A 16,341-nucleotide genomic window follows, 5' to 3' on the forward strand; every position below is an offset into this window, starting at 1 on the left:
ATATATAAGCAACCAAGTGGTAGCTTCTCCGGAATGATAGATAAACAAAGAGTGATCGAGAGAGCTTCGGAGAAAACCAACTTGTTGTATATGATGAGAAAAACGATCGAACCATGATCTAGAAGCTTGCTTCAACCCATATAGAGATTTTTGTAATTTACAAACCCATTGTTGAGGATCATGAGTAGTATAGCCAGGGGGTTGCTCCATGTAGACCTCCTCCTTAAGAATCCCATGAAGAAATGCATTTTTAACATCTAACTGATAAAGAGGCCACCCATATGAGACTGCAAGAGAAATAATCACGCGTATTATTCCCATCTTGATGACTGGACTGAATGTTTCATCATAATCTTCCCCATATTGTTGAGTGAACCCGCGTGCCACAAGACGCGCCTTATGTCGATCAATGCTACCATCTGGCTTATATTTCAGCTTGTAAACCCACTTAGAACCTACAACATTCTTAGTATTTGGACGAGGAACAATCTGCCAAGTTTGACATTCATGTAAGGCTGTCATTTCCTCATTCATAGCTTCAACCCAACATTTTTCCTTACTCGCATGGTGATAAGATTTTGGTTCCACCTTTTTGTTGACTTCTGTCATAAACAACTGAAAATCCAAAGAAAAAGTATTATAGCTCACCCATCTATCAATAGGATGTCTCACGCGTTGTGACTGGCGTGGAACTGCGGTAGGTTCTGCCGTAGGAACTGATCGCCTAGAATACACCAGGCCTGAAAATCGATTATATGGAGGTGGATCATTGGGTTGAGGAAATGGAGGCACGCTGTCCAAGGAGCTACTGACAGGTGTTTCGGGTTCATTAACAGCTTGCTCCTTGTGTTCATTCAACTTTTCCGCCCCTTGTCTTAAGATTTCAGCATGTATCCAAGTATCATAAACCTCATTTTTGTCCTTGAGTGTTAAAGAAGTTGCCTTGGAGTCCTGTAACCTGCTTTCATCAAAAACAACATGCCGTGAAATATGTACACGCCCAGTTTTAGGGTTGTAACACCTATAACCCTTGTAATTTTCTGCATACCCTATAAATCTGCACAAAACAGCACGATCTTGAAATTTGTTTCGTAAGGAAACATCAACATGTACATAGCACACACATCCAAAAACACGTAAATCTTCATAACACGGCTGTTCTTGATGTAATAGAAAAAATGGAGATTTTCCATCAAGCAAAGCCAATGGCAGTCGATTTATAACATGAACAGCTGTATGAAAAGCCTCGGTCCACAATGTCATAGGTAAGTCTGTGTCATGCATCATGCTAAGGGCGCTTTCAACAATATGCCTATGTTTCCTTTCAGCAATTCCGTTTTGCTGAGGTGTATGCGGGCATGAAGTTTGTCTAGTGATCCCATTATCTAGTAGATACTCAGTAAATTCATTAGAAATAAATTCACCACCACCATCACATTGAAAATGCACAATATTGCTGGAATATTTGTTCCGAACCAAAGCATGAAATTGAGTAAACAGGCGGAAGACTTCTGATTTGTGTTTGATGAAGTGAATCCAAGTATATCGGGAATATGAATCAATAAAAATAACATAATATCTACTCCCAGAAGAAGAAGAAATTGGAGCAGGCCCCCAAACATCGGAATGTATAGTGTCAAAAACCTTTGAAGCTCTTTTATTTATTAATTGAAAAGGAAGGGCATGGCTCTTACAGAGATGACAACTCGAGCACATGCTGGACTCACTGACTGAACTCAGACTGGACTTATCTAAGAGCCCGTCTGCAACAAGACTTCGAACAAAAGACTGACTACAATGAGCTAACCGACCATGCCAAATGGATGGCTTATTATATTCTGCGACATTGATTTCACTATGAATTGAAAAGAATGGATCTGAAGAGTGAGATTTTGACAACTTTGGAGCTTCTTCAAGAACATACATGTCGCCTTTGCGAGTGCCCTCAGCGAACGTCCTCTTGGTTCGAGCATCCTTGACATAAACAGAAGACGGTGTAAATTCAACAAAGGAGTGAGTATCATCAATCAGTTTGGACACTGAGATAATATTTTTCTTGACACTTGGAACAACAAGGACATCCTTTAATGGAATGGAAGAGGAACCCATAGATATTTGTGCATTTTCAATGTGCGATATTGTGTGATGGGAACCATCTCCCGTGACAACTGAGCCTTGATCTAAATAAGGGAAAACACTAGATAAAGTACCTGTGTCACCAGTAACATGGACTGCTGCTCCAGAGTCCACATACCACTCTCCTTGCTCATTTTGCTTCAAGTGGAGCTTAGATAAGGCTGTCATAAGAAGTTGTTGCACCTCCGATGAAACATTTGATGTTGGATTTGAGCTAGATGAGGATGAAACGGACCCTGCTGCTGCCTTGTTTTCACGCCTGACTTGATTATTCTTATTCTGAGGATTGTGCCAACATTCTGATTTCACATGTCCCCTCTTATTACAATAAAAGCAAGTTGGAACCCTTCTAGATGTGGCAGCAGTAGTATTCATGCCTGGTGGTGTCGGGAGAATCCCTCTTCCCATTCCTGCCTGAGGAGTCCAAGGTCGAGTACGATTCCCTTGCAATGCATGTGTTCCTGTGATCAATACATTGTGGCTGTTGGGAGAAGTCAAATTCTGTCGCTGGACACGACTAGCTTCGTGTTGAAATAACTTGGCTTTCAGATCTTCAAAAGATGGGAGGATAGGTAAAACCTCCAAGGCTGTGCAAAAAATATCAAACTCTGTTCCCAGGCCACTCAAGGCTTGTTGCACTTTGTCTTTATCACTGACAGGATGTCCAATGGCAGCAAGTTGATCACTTACGTTTTTTATTTCATTCAGATATTCCAAAACTGTACGCGTCCCACGCTTGATATCCTGAAATTGTCTTCTTAATTGCAGAAACCGTGCTTCCGATACTTGAGAATACGTTGTGGCAAGGGTAGACCACAATTCTAAGGCTGTCAAATCATCATCAATGCCTCCTAATACCTCCTCTGACAAGGTAGAAGTAATATATGCGACAAGTGACTGGTCGTGGGCCAGCCAAACATCATATTCAGGATTATTTTCCGTAAGAGTATCATATTCAATGCTAGTTTCACTTCCAGCCGAAGCCCCAATAGCTTGATCTCCCACTACGGTCTTCTTCACTTCACGGTAAATATATTTTGGAGGTGCTGGAGTAGTGCCATCGATATGCCCATAGAGTCTATGACTTTTAATAAATGGAACAATTTGACGTTTCCAAGTCAAATAGTTACTATGATTCAATTTTTGGGAAATAAGTTGGGAGAGAAAACTGGAGGATAGAAGAGAGGGCGTCGGCTGATCCATGACTGAATAAAGATGATTAGGGCAGACAACGTGAGGCAGAAAACAGAATTAGGGCAAAAACGGACCGGAATTAGGGCAGAAAACAGAATTAGGGCAGAAAACAGAATTGAGGCAGAAAACAGAATTAGGGCAAAAACGGACTGAAATTAGGGCAAATGGATTTAGGGCAAATCACACAAGATTCAAGGCAGAAACAGAAATGAGGGATATCCACGCCAGAAATGAGTACTTAGGGCAGATTAGGGATAATCACGTCAAACTGAAACCACTCACCGGAGGACGAGGGAACCTGGCTCTGATACCATGTAAGAATCTTTGCTTAATGTAAGAATCTTTGCTTATGCACGTCTCTCCGTCTGAAATCTGCTAGAATGAGAAGAAGAAGTAGAAGAGAAGACAAATGGAGAAAGAGAGTCACCGGCCATTTTAGCCGTGTGATCCTTAAGCTATATTAAAGAATAAACCTAATCAGGTTATAACAAAATGTACACAAATTATATAACATTTACAGATGTGCCACCGCCTAGTATGTTTAGGCGTGTGGATTAGAAAACAAGTGGATCGGGTCTGAATAGACCCGAACCTCCATACGCTAACAGCAACGTCTTCACAATCAAGTTAAAAATGTCAATTACACGCATTTGAAATAAATGGTGAATTGAAGATATAGCCGATGCATGGCCAACTAGATACATCGGCATAATGATCCATTTTAGGGGGTTATGTGTGAGACAAAAGCATTGATTCTGAAAAAACTTGGGCAGGAAAGATTCGATGAACCCTATACATCAAAAGGGAAAGCAGTACAATGAGACATGAGAATTGCATATGGATCTTGATGAGGCTACGTCCCTACTATCAAGTTCAAAATGTCAATCAAATGCACTGCAAATAAATGGCTGACTGAAGACATGGTCGATGCATGTCAAATTAGATGCATCAGCATAATGCTCTTTTTTAGAAGGTCATGTGGGAGACAAAAGTGTTGCCTATGAAAAACCTAGAGTATGAAAGATACGATGAACCCCGTACAACAAAAGTGGAAGCAGTCCGGTAAGACATGCGAACTGCATATGGATTTTGATGAGGCAACGTCCCTACCATCAAGTTCGAAATGTCAATCACATGCATTTGAAATAAATGGCGGATTGAAGACATAGCCGATACATGGCCAACTAGATGCATCGACATAATTGTATGTTTTAGAATGTTATATGTGAGACAAAAGTATTGTCTATGAAAATACTATGGTAGGAAAGATACGATGAACCCCGTACAACAAGAGGGGAAACAGTTCCATAAGACATGCGAACTGCATATGGATATTGTTGAGGCAACGTCTCCACAATCAAGTGAAAAATGTCAATTACATGCATTTGAAATAAATGGTGAATTGAAAATATAGCCGATGCATGGCCAACTAGATGCATCGGCATAATGATCCGTTTTAGGAGGTTATGTGTGAGATAAAAGCATTGACTCTGAAAAAAGTGGGGTAGGAAAGATGTGATGAACCCTATACATCGAAAAGGAAAGCCGTACCTTGAGACATGGGAACTGCATATGGATCTTGATGAGGCTACGTCCCTACTATCAAGTTCAAAATGTCAATCAAATGCACTGTAAATAAATGGCTGACTGAAGACATGGTCGATGCATGGCAAATTAGATGCATCAGCATAATGGTGAGTTTTAGAGGGTCATGTGTGAGACAAAAGTATTGACTATGAATAACCTAGAGTATGAAAGTTACGACAAACCCCGTACAACAAAAAGGGAAGCAGTCCCGTCAGACATGCGAACTGCATATGGATATTGATGTGGCAACGTCCCTACCATCAAGTTCAAAATGTCAATCACATGCATTTGAAATAAATGGCGAATTGAAGACATAGCCGATGCGTGGCCAACTAGATGCATCGACATAATGGCATGTTTTATGATGTTATTTGTGAGACAAAAGTATTGTCTATGAAAATTCTATGGTAGTTAAGATTCGATGAACTCCGTACAACAAGGGAAGCAGTTTCGTAAGACATGCGAACTGCATATAGATATTGTTGAGGCAACGTCTCCACAGTCAAGTTAAAAATGTCAATTACACGATTTTGAAATAATTGGTGAATTGAAGATATAGCCGATGCATGGCCAACTAGATGCATCGGCATAATGATCCATTTTAGGGGGTTTTGTGTGAGACAAAAGCATTGATTCTGAAAAAACTTGGGCAGGAAAGATTCGATGAACCCTATACATCAAAAGGGAAAGCAGTATAATGAGACATAAGAATTGCAGATGGATCTTGATGAGGCTACGTCCCTACTATCAAGTTCAAAATGTCAATCAAATGCACTGCAAATAAATGGCTGACTGAAGACATGGTCGATGCATGTCAAATTAGATGCATCAGCATAATGCTCTTTTTTAGAAGGTCATGTGGGAGACATAAGTATTGCCTATGAAAAACCTAGAGTATGAAAGATACGATGAACCCCGTACAACAAAAGTGGAAGCAGTCCGGTAAGACATGCGAACTGCATATGGATTTTGATGAGGCAACGTCCCTACCATCAACTTCGAAATGTCAATCACATGCATTTAAAATAAATGGCGGATTGAAGACATAGCCGATACGTGGCCAACTAGATGCATCGACATAATTGTATGTTTTAGAATGTTATATGTGAGACAAAAGTATTGTCTATGAAAATACTATAGTAGGAAAGATACGATGAACCCCGTACAACAAGAGGGGAAACAGTTCCGTAAGACATGCGAACTGCATATGGATATTGTTGAGGCAACGTCTCCACAATCAAATTAAAAATGTCAATTACACGCATTTGAAATAAATGGTGAATTGAAGATATAGCCGATGGATGGCCTACTAGATGCATCGGCATAATGATCCGTTTTAGGAGGTTATGTGTGAGACAAAAGCATTGATTCTGAAAAAACTGGGGCAGGAAAGATTCGATGAACCCTATACATGAAAAGGGAAAGCAGTACCTTGAGACATGGGAACTGCATATGGATCTTGATGAGGCTACGTCCCTACTATCAAGTTCAAAATGTCTATCAAATCCACTGCAAATAAATGGCTGACTGAAGACATGGTCGATGCATGTCAAATTAGATGCATCAGCATAATGCTCTTTTTTCTAAGGTCGTGTGTGAGACAAAAGTATTGACTATGAAAAACTTAGAGTATGAAAGTTACGACGAACCCCGTACAACAAAAGGGGAAGTAATCCCGTAAGACATGCGAACTGCATATGGATATTGATGAGGTAACATCCCTACCATCAAGTTCAAAATGTCAATCACATGCATTTGAAATAAATGGCGGAATGAAGACATAGCCGATGCATGGCCAACTAGATGCATCGGCTTAATGGTATGTTTTAGGAGGTTATATGTGAGACAAAAGTATTGTCTTTTAAAATACTATGGTATGAAAGATACAATGAAACCCGTACAACAAGAGGGGAAGCAGTTCCGTAAGACATGCGAACTGCATATGGATATTGTTGAGGCAACGTCTTCACAATCAAGTTAAAAATGTCAATTACACGCATTTGAAATAAATGGTGAATTGAAGATATAGCCGACGCATGGCCAACTAGATGCATCGACATAATGATCCGTTTTAGGGGGTTATGTGTGAGACAAAAGCATTGATTCTGAAAAAACTGGGGCAGGAAAGATTCGATGAACCCTATACATGAAAAGGGAAAGCAGTACCTTGAGACATGGGAACTGCATATGGATCTTGATGAGGCTACGTCCCTACTATCAAGTTCAAAATGTCAATCAAATCCACTGCAAATAAATGGCTGACTGAAGACATGGTCGATGCATGTCAAAGTAGATGCATCAGCATAATGCTCTTTTTTCTAAGGTCATGTGTGAGACTAAAGTATTGACTATGAAAAACCTAGAGTATGAAAGTTACGACGAACCCCGTACAACAATAGGGGAAGTAGTCCCGTAAGACATGCGAACTGCATATGGATATTGATGAGGTAACATCCCTACCATCAAGTTCAAAATGTCAATCACATGCATTTGAAATAAATGGCGGAATGAAGACATAGCCGATGCATGGCCAACTAGATGCATCGGCATAATGGTATGTTTTAGGAGGTTATATGTGAGACAAAAGTATTGTCTTTTAAAATACTATGGTAGGAAAGATACAATGAAACCCGTACAACAAGAGGGGAAGCAGTTCCGTAAGACATGCGAACTGCATATGGATATTGTTGAGGCAACGTCTCCACAATCAAATTAAAAATGTCAATTACACGCATTTGAAATAAATGGTGAATTGAAGATATAGCCGATGCATGGCCTACTAGATGCATCGGCATAATGATCCGTTTTAGGAGGTTATGTGTGAGACAAAAGCATTGATTCTGAAAAAACTGGGGCAGGAAAGATTCGATGAACCCTATACATGAAAAGGGAAAGCAGTACCTTGAGACATGGGAACTGCATATGGATCTTGATGAGGCTACGTCCCTACTATCAAGTTCAAAATGTCTATCAAATCCACTGCAAATAAATGGCTGACTGAAGACATGGTCGATGCATGTCAAATTAGATGCATCAGCATAATGCTCTTTTTTCTAAGGTCGTGTGTGAGACAAAAGTATTGACTATGAAAAACTTAGAGTATGAAAGTTACGACGAACCCCGTACAACAAAAGGGGAAGTAATCCCGTAAGACATGCGAACTGCATATGGATATTGATGAGGTAACATCCCTACCATCAAGTTCAAAATGTCAATCACATGCATTTGAAATAAATGGCGGAATGAAGACATAGCCGATGCATGGCCAACTAGATGCATCGGCATAATGGTATGTTTTAGGAGGTTATATGTGAGACAAAAGTATTGTCTTTTAAAATACTATGGTAGGAAAGATACAATGAAACCCGTACAACAAGAGGGGAAGCAGTTCCGTAAGACATGCGAACTACATATGGATATTGTTGAGGCAACGTCTTCACAATCAAGTTAAAAATGTCAATTACACGCATTTGAAATAAATGGTGAATTGAAGATATAGCCGACGCATGACCAACTAGATGCATCGACATAATGATACAGTTTTAGGAGGTTATGTGTGAGACAAAAGCCTTGACTTTGAAAAGACTGGGGTAGGAAAGATGCGATGAACCCTATACATCGAAAGGGGAAGCAGTGCCATGAGACTTGGGAACTGCATATGGATATTGATGAGGCTACGTCCTTACTATCAAGTTCAAAATGTCAATCAAATGCACTGCAAATAAATTGCTTACTGAAGACATGGTCGATGTGTGGCAAATTAGATGCATCAGCATAATGGTCAGTTTTAGAGGGTCATGTGTGAGACAAAAGTATTGACTCTGAAAAACCTAGAGTTTGAAAGATTTGATGAACCCCGTACAACAAAAGGGGAAGCAGTCCCGTAAGACATGCGAACTGCATATGGATATTGATGAGGCAACGTCCCTACCATCAAGTTCAAATTGTCAATCACATGCATTTGAAATAAATCGCGGAATGAAGACACAGCCGATGCATGGCCAACTAGATGCATCGGCATAATGGTATGTTTTAGGAGGTTATATGTGAGACAAAAGTATTGTCTATGAAAATACTATTGTAGGAAAGATACAATGAACCCCGTACAACAAGAGGGGAAGCAGTTCCGTAAGACATGCGAACTGCATATGGATATTGTTGAGGCAACGTCTTCACAATCAAGTTAAAAATGTCAATTACACGCTTTTGAAATAAATGGTGAATTGAAGATATAGCCGACGCATGCAAATGCTTCACCAGTTTGTGTAGAAGACTTTGAAACATCACTTTCATCCACTTCCACACTACATGAAGAGCCTATTGCAGGAGAATCTGAAACAACTTTTTTTCCTTTCGTTCTGTTTGCCATCTTTTATGGTTTTACCTTCAAAGTCCAAGATCAATGTGTGGTGTATTAGAAAGTAGAAACATAGTGTACTACAAGATGCTTCTTCATTTAAAAAAATCATGAATGAAATGAAGTGTTCGCCGAAGAAATGGGAGAACACATTAAACAAAAGGAGTGACAAGTCATAACAATTTTACAAAGTTTGTTTGGTAGGGAAACCAAAAATTCTACATGAAACATGAGATGCTCATCTAAGACTACACAGTGGTCTCATGTTTGTGCCCTCATTTTTCATTCATGATCAGACCATATGCAAACTAATATTAATATACAATTCTTCCTAAAAAATATCCACCCAAAAACATATTCTTCACATTTAATCACCACAAACACCAATGTGATAACAACATCAAGTATTGCCATTGTTGGTAGTTAAATAAAAGCATCTACAAAAATCATACAAAATAACATGCAATTTGTGCCCTCATTTGTGAACAAGCTATGATAAGTTGATAACAGATAGATATCCCCTTTGAGGAACATTCTTTGGGACCCCAAACACCAAGATGTGGACTAAAGATGGATGTTAGTGACACTACATGACTCAGACTTCAATGTCAATACCAAAAAAACAACACATAGAATGCTGTAATATAAGACTAAGGTTGGGAAAAGAAGTGTTCTCTTCTATGGCAATTGGCAATATGACTCTTAGATGGCTGCTCCTACATGTATCAATAGGCACTACATCACAGTAAGATAGGATGCAGTGGGTGCCAACTACTTTTTAAATCAGAAAACTAAGTACACAATACACAGGGGCCAAAGGGCCCAAAACTCCTGAACTGAGCAATCACATATTTCTGGAATAGTGAGCAAATTTTGTATACTGCGCATCACACAGCTAGTAGCCTAGTACTGCAAAATATACTTTAATAACATCGAATAGTGAGCAAATTATGTGGTTAGATGAATAGCCATAACTAGCGAATCAGCCATAACATTGTACTCTGACACTTTGATACATTTTATCGAGAGCAGAAAGTAATTATATGTACAGTAAATGAGTAAAGTACTTCACATCCACGTCGGGCTGCAAAGAGATTCTATAAACCGAAACCAGTGGCACCTAAAACATTGACCGCCATTTCATTAGCAAAATGTAACCCACAAAGAGGGCAGTAAAGCGTTGAATTCTAGCTCGACAGAAAAGGTTTCACTCCATCACTCCAACAACTAACCAACCAAGAAGCTGCAAGTCAAAGTTCCTGTGTTTTCCAAAAAAAAAAACGTATGTGAAAGAGAGATGATCTACCTTTTAAGGCAAACAATTAGTTCAAAGGGTGAGAAATCTGCAAACAAGAAGTTCGACGGTCACCTTCTGCCACAAGCGCAACAGATCCGCTCACCAAACCTCCAATTCAGAGCTCTGCAAGGGAGATAAAGACCCATCACTACTCTGAAGAGTCTGAACTCAACGCATACAAAGACGCGCTCATTAAACACAATCACCACTCCTTCTACTCCAATCCCCTCCTTGCTCTTCAAGAAGAAGGAGAGACAGAGAGAGATTGTGTGTGTGTGTGCGTGTGTGTGTTTAAATTTTCCAGAGATCAGAACTCCGGAGAGCAAATGGGGAGTTTAGAAAGAGCAGAAAAATGTCACCAAGAACACTTGGAAGCAATCAACATTCATGGATCGTCTTCCGAAAACCCCAAAAACGCCCAAGTCGCGACTAACTTCCAAAGTAAACCACCAAAAACCCACACAGAAATCCGGAAGCAAATGAGGAGAGCAGAATGTCGATCAGATCACCGAAGAGCTCAACCCAATCCCCCCCACATCCTTCAGCTCACCCAACACTTCTGCCATCCAAGAAAAGCAAAAGGAAACAAGAAGAAAAAGAAAACAACGACAAGACAGAAAAAGTGAACAACGAGCAATTCCCCGGCGAGGATCACCCCCGAAGGGGAATCCCCGTCAAGCAAAGTGATCTTCTGCTCCCAGAAACCAAATGTGGGCTGCCTCCTTCCTCTACCCAGTAGGAAGCGGAGATCAAAGTGTACATTACATCAGTCGTTCAGTACATATTAAAGAGTGAGAGAGAGAGTTTACCGCACGCAGCGCAGAGAAGAGCGGCCGGCAGCGTCGCAGAGAGGGAGCAGCGGGTTTTGGCCTTCTGGGTGAGGGAGCAGCACAGAGAGAGGGAGCAGAGAGTTCCCCAAGCGTCGCAGAGAGAGGGAGCACCGGAGCAGAGAGAGGGAGCAACGCACAGAGAGGGAGCACCGGAGCAGCGAGTGCTGAACGTCTGGCCTTATGGGTGAGGGAGCAGCACAGAGAGCAGAGAGAGGGCTGGAGGGAGAGGGAGAGAAGCCGAGCGTGCCCTAACCTAAGTTAAAAATCATGTAAAAATTAAAAAAACGCCCAAACTTTTGACGAAAAAGGGCAAGTGCGGTTTGACCGCACCCGACTCGCGTCTGCGCGTCTGGAAATGGACGAATTCAGTCAGGTGCGGCTGACCGCACCCGACTCACGTTGACCTTTTTGGGTGCGCACCCGCAACGCATCGACACGGGTGTGGGTCCAAGTTGGACGCACCCAGGTATCATTGCAGACAAGTCACCCTGTTTAAGAGAATAGATGTTGTGTTTAATCTGGTATGTACGCAGGACTCTCTTTTTACGGCCATACGTCCTCGCAAACACAGTCCACATGTCATATGAGGTCAACTTTCGCAAAATAAGGGGCTGAATATCAGCAGAAACAGAACTAATAATCCAAACCTTAACTTGACTATCTTCCAACGCCCAAGTCGCCCATCCAGGATCAGTTTTACTAGGCGCAGGTTTCTCCCCAGTGATATAGGGCAGACGACCGTGACTAGTGATCCCAATTTCAAGCGCAGCAGACCAAGAGAGATAATTGTCTTTGTTCAGCCGAATAGAGGTGACTTGAACAGGCACATTTTCGCTCTTGGTATTGCTATCGTGTCAAAGGTAACATCGGTCTTGGAGGTCATCTCTTCAGTCATATCGTCCACAAAAGAAATCCAACAGTCAGAGAATACCAGAAAAGCACACGATGAGGACGGGCAGCGGCAGAACAGAGAGCTGCATCGACGGGAAAAAGGCCAGGCGACGACGGCGGTCTTGGCGACGGCGGCGGTCCAGGGGGCGGTGGTCCTGGCGACGGCGGTCTAGGCTACGGCGGCGATCCTGGCGACGACGGGGGTGCACGCCAGGCGACATCGGCGGGCTGCGTCGGCAGGCGGCGTCGGCGAGGATTTAGGGTTCAGACGTAGGGTTCCAAGAAAACCCTAAATCACAAACGAACAAAGAAGCCAAACATCACGACTTTGGCTCTGATACCATGATGAAACACGCAGCGAAAGAAGAGAAAGAAAAGCCAACATAGGATTTACGTGGAAAACCTCAGAAAGAGGTGAAAAACCACGGGAAGCTCTAACCTAGGGGCAAAACCGCAACCCTAGGAGAGAGAAAACTTCATTCACTTAATCAGCAATTACAATAAGTGATTAGAATTAAAAGAGGGAGGAAGAGAGGCCTGCCTAGGGAATCGAGCCTATCCTCGGTTCCCACGCCCATGGGTATCGGGTCCATATCCGGACCCGGTTCCCTATAACACTGTATTCTAACAGTAGGAAAGATACGATGAACCTCATACAACAAGGGGGGAAGCAGTCCCATGAGAGATGAGAACTGCATATAGATCTTGATGAGGCAACGTCCCTACAATCAAGTTCAAAATGCCAATCAAATATACTTGAAATAAATGGCTGACTGAAGACATAGCCGATGTATGGCCAACTAGATGTGTCTACATAATGGTCAGTTTTAAGAGATTATGTGTCAGATAAGAGTATTGACTATGAAAAAACTAGGGTAGGAAAGATACGGTGAACCCCATACAACAAAAGGGCAAGCAATCCCGTGAGACATGGGAACTGTAAATGGATCTTGATGATGCAACGTCCCTACCATCAAGTTCAAAAGTACTGACTATGAAAAAACTAGGGTAGGAAAGATACGATGTGCCCTGTACAACAAGAGGGAAAGGAGTCCCGTGAGACGTGCGAACTATATATGGATATTGATAAGGCAACGTCCCTAGCATCAAGTTAAAAATGACAATCACATGCACTTGAAATAAATGGCGGACTGAAGACATAGCCGATGCATGGCCAACTAGATGCATCGGCATAATGGTCAGTTTTAGGAGGTTATGTGTGAAACAAAAGTATTGACTATGAAAGAACTAGGGTTGGAAAGATGCGATGAACCCCGTAAAACAAAAGGGGAAGCAGTCTTGTGAGACATGGGAACTGCATATGGATCTTGATGATACGATGTCTCTACCATCAAGTTCAAGATGTCAATCAAATGCACTTGAAATGAATGGCTGACTGAAGACAGCCAATGCATGGCCAACTAGATGCGTCGACATAATGGTCAATTTTAGGTGGTTGTGTGAGACAAAAGTATTGGCTATGAAAAAACTAGGGTAAGAAAGATACGATGAAACCCTGTACAACAAGAGGGGAAGCAGTCCCATGAGACCTGGGAACTGTTAAACGATGTTGTTGAAGCAACGTGTCCACTGTCAAGTTAAAAAATGTTAATTTGATGCACTTGAAATGAATAGCTGACTGACGACATAGCCGATGCATGGCCAGCTAGATGCATCAGCACAATGATCAGTTTGAATAGGTTATGTTTGAGACAAAAGTATTGACTATGAAAAGACTAGGGTAGGAAGGATACGATGAACCTCGTACAAGAGGAGAAGCAGTCCTGTGAGACATGGGAACTGCAGATAGAACTGGATGAGGGAATGTCCTTGCCATCAAGTTCAAAAAGTGTGTTATGTGAAATTCAAATAAATGGCTTGCTGATTGCAGTGGTAAAGTTAGCGAATGTTGCATCTGCAAGTCGGCAGCATTCTTGACGAATAGAGATGAACGAACATAGTCTTTGTTTGGGATTATTATTGACAATCTCGTGCATCTTTTCTCATCGTCTTGGCAAGTAAGTGCGTCACTTATAACTTAAGGAGCACTCAAGAGATGAGTTGTCAGTGATGTGTGATTGTCTCGGTATGGGTGCAAATGATACGATGAAACTCGTACAACCAGAGGTGAAGCAGTCCCGTGAGACATGGGAACTACATATGGATGTTGATGAGGCAACGTCTCTACCATCATGTTAATGATGTGTGATTGCCTCAATATGTGCGCAAATGATGGGACAATGACACCCATACAACCATAGGAGATGCAGTCCCGTGAGACCTCGGAACTGCATGTGGATCTTGATGAGGCATCGTCTCTACCATCAAGTTCAAAATGTCAGTCAAATGCACTTGAAATAAATGGCTGACTGAAGACATAGCTGATGTATGCGAACTAGATGTTTCGGCACAATGGTCAGTTTTTGGTGGTTATGTGTGAGACAAAAGTATTGACTATGAAAAAACTAGGGTAAAAAAGATGCGATGAACCCCGTACAACAAAAGGGGAAGCAGTACCATGAAACATGGGAACTGCATATGGATCTTGATGAAACAACGTCCCTACCATCAAGTTCGAAATGTCAATCAAATGCACTTGAAATAAATAGCTGACTGAAGACATAGCCGACGCATGGCGCCTTGACCAACTAGATGCGTCGACATAATGGTCAGTTTTAAGAGGTTATGTGTGAGACAAAAGTGTTATCATGAAAAAATTGGGGTAAGAAAGATACGATGAACCCTGTACAACAAAAGGGGAAGCAGTCCCGTGAGGGCTGGGAACTGCATATGGATATTGACGACGCAACGTTCCTACCATCAAGTTAAAGATGTCAATCACATGCACTTGAAATGAATGGTTGATTGAAGACTTAGCCTATGTGTGGCCAACTAGATGCATCAGCATGATGATGAGTTTTAGGAGGTCATGTGTGAGACAAAAGTATTGACTTTGAAAAACTAGGGTAGGAAAGATACGATGAACCCTGTACAACAAGAAGGAAAGCGGTCCCGTGAGACAAGGGAACTGCATATGGATCTTGATGAGGCAAAGTCCCTACCATCAAGTTTAAAATGTCTGCTATGTGAAATTAAAATAAATGGGCAGCTGATTGTCGTAGTTAAGTAAGCGAATTTTGCCTCTGCGAGTGCATTCTTGATGAATAGAGATGAACGTACATACACAGTGTTTGTTATTATTGTTGACAATCTTGTGCATCTCGCCTCATCGTCTTGGGAAGAGAGTGCGACACTTAACTTAAGGAGCACTCAAGACTTGAGTTGTTAATCATGTGTGATCATCTCATTATGGGTGCAAATGATACGATGAAACTCGTACAACCAGAGGAGAAGCAGTCACGTGGGACCTGGGAACTGCATATGGATTTTGATGAGGCTATATCCCTACCATCAAGTTGAAAATGTCAATCAAATGCACTTGAAATAAATGGCTGACAGACAACCTAGCTGATGCATGGCCAACTAAATGCATCAGCATAATGGTCAGTTTTAAGAGGTCATGCGTGAGACAAAAGTATTGACTCTGAAAAGCATGCAATACTATAAAAGTGCAAGAGCATGATGAGAATAGTTAAGTAAATGTTAGATTACCTGAGGTATATTTTTTCACAATATGAACATCATGTCGCCTCCTGCATTTTGAGATCAGATGGGGCACAATTTTTTATGAAAGGGGTCATGACGACCCTTGTCATCTTGATGAATTTCATCTCGAAATAAGATATAAGGTGCATGTCATGAATTTAGGATATGATGTCCTTGACATATGTTCGTTTCCTTTACAATGAAAGATAAGACAAAATGTTGGTTGAAATCAGTGGTCGATGTTCAAATTAGTAAATGAGAGAAGATGCAAAAAGGCTATTGAAAACAAAAAAATTTCCATTTGATTACATTGAACTAGGGTAGAAAAGATACGATGAACCCCATACAGCAAGAGGGGAAAGCAATTCTGTGAGACCTGGGAACCACATAAGAATTTTGATGAGGCAACGTCTCCACCATCAAGTTCAAAATGTCAGTTATGT

Source organism: Nymphaea colorata, chromosome 1, assembly GCF_008831285.2.
Source record: "Nymphaea colorata isolate Beijing-Zhang1983 chromosome 1, ASM883128v2, whole genome shotgun sequence".
Classification (NCBI taxonomy): Eukaryota; Viridiplantae; Streptophyta; class Magnoliopsida; order Nymphaeales; family Nymphaeaceae; genus Nymphaea; species Nymphaea colorata.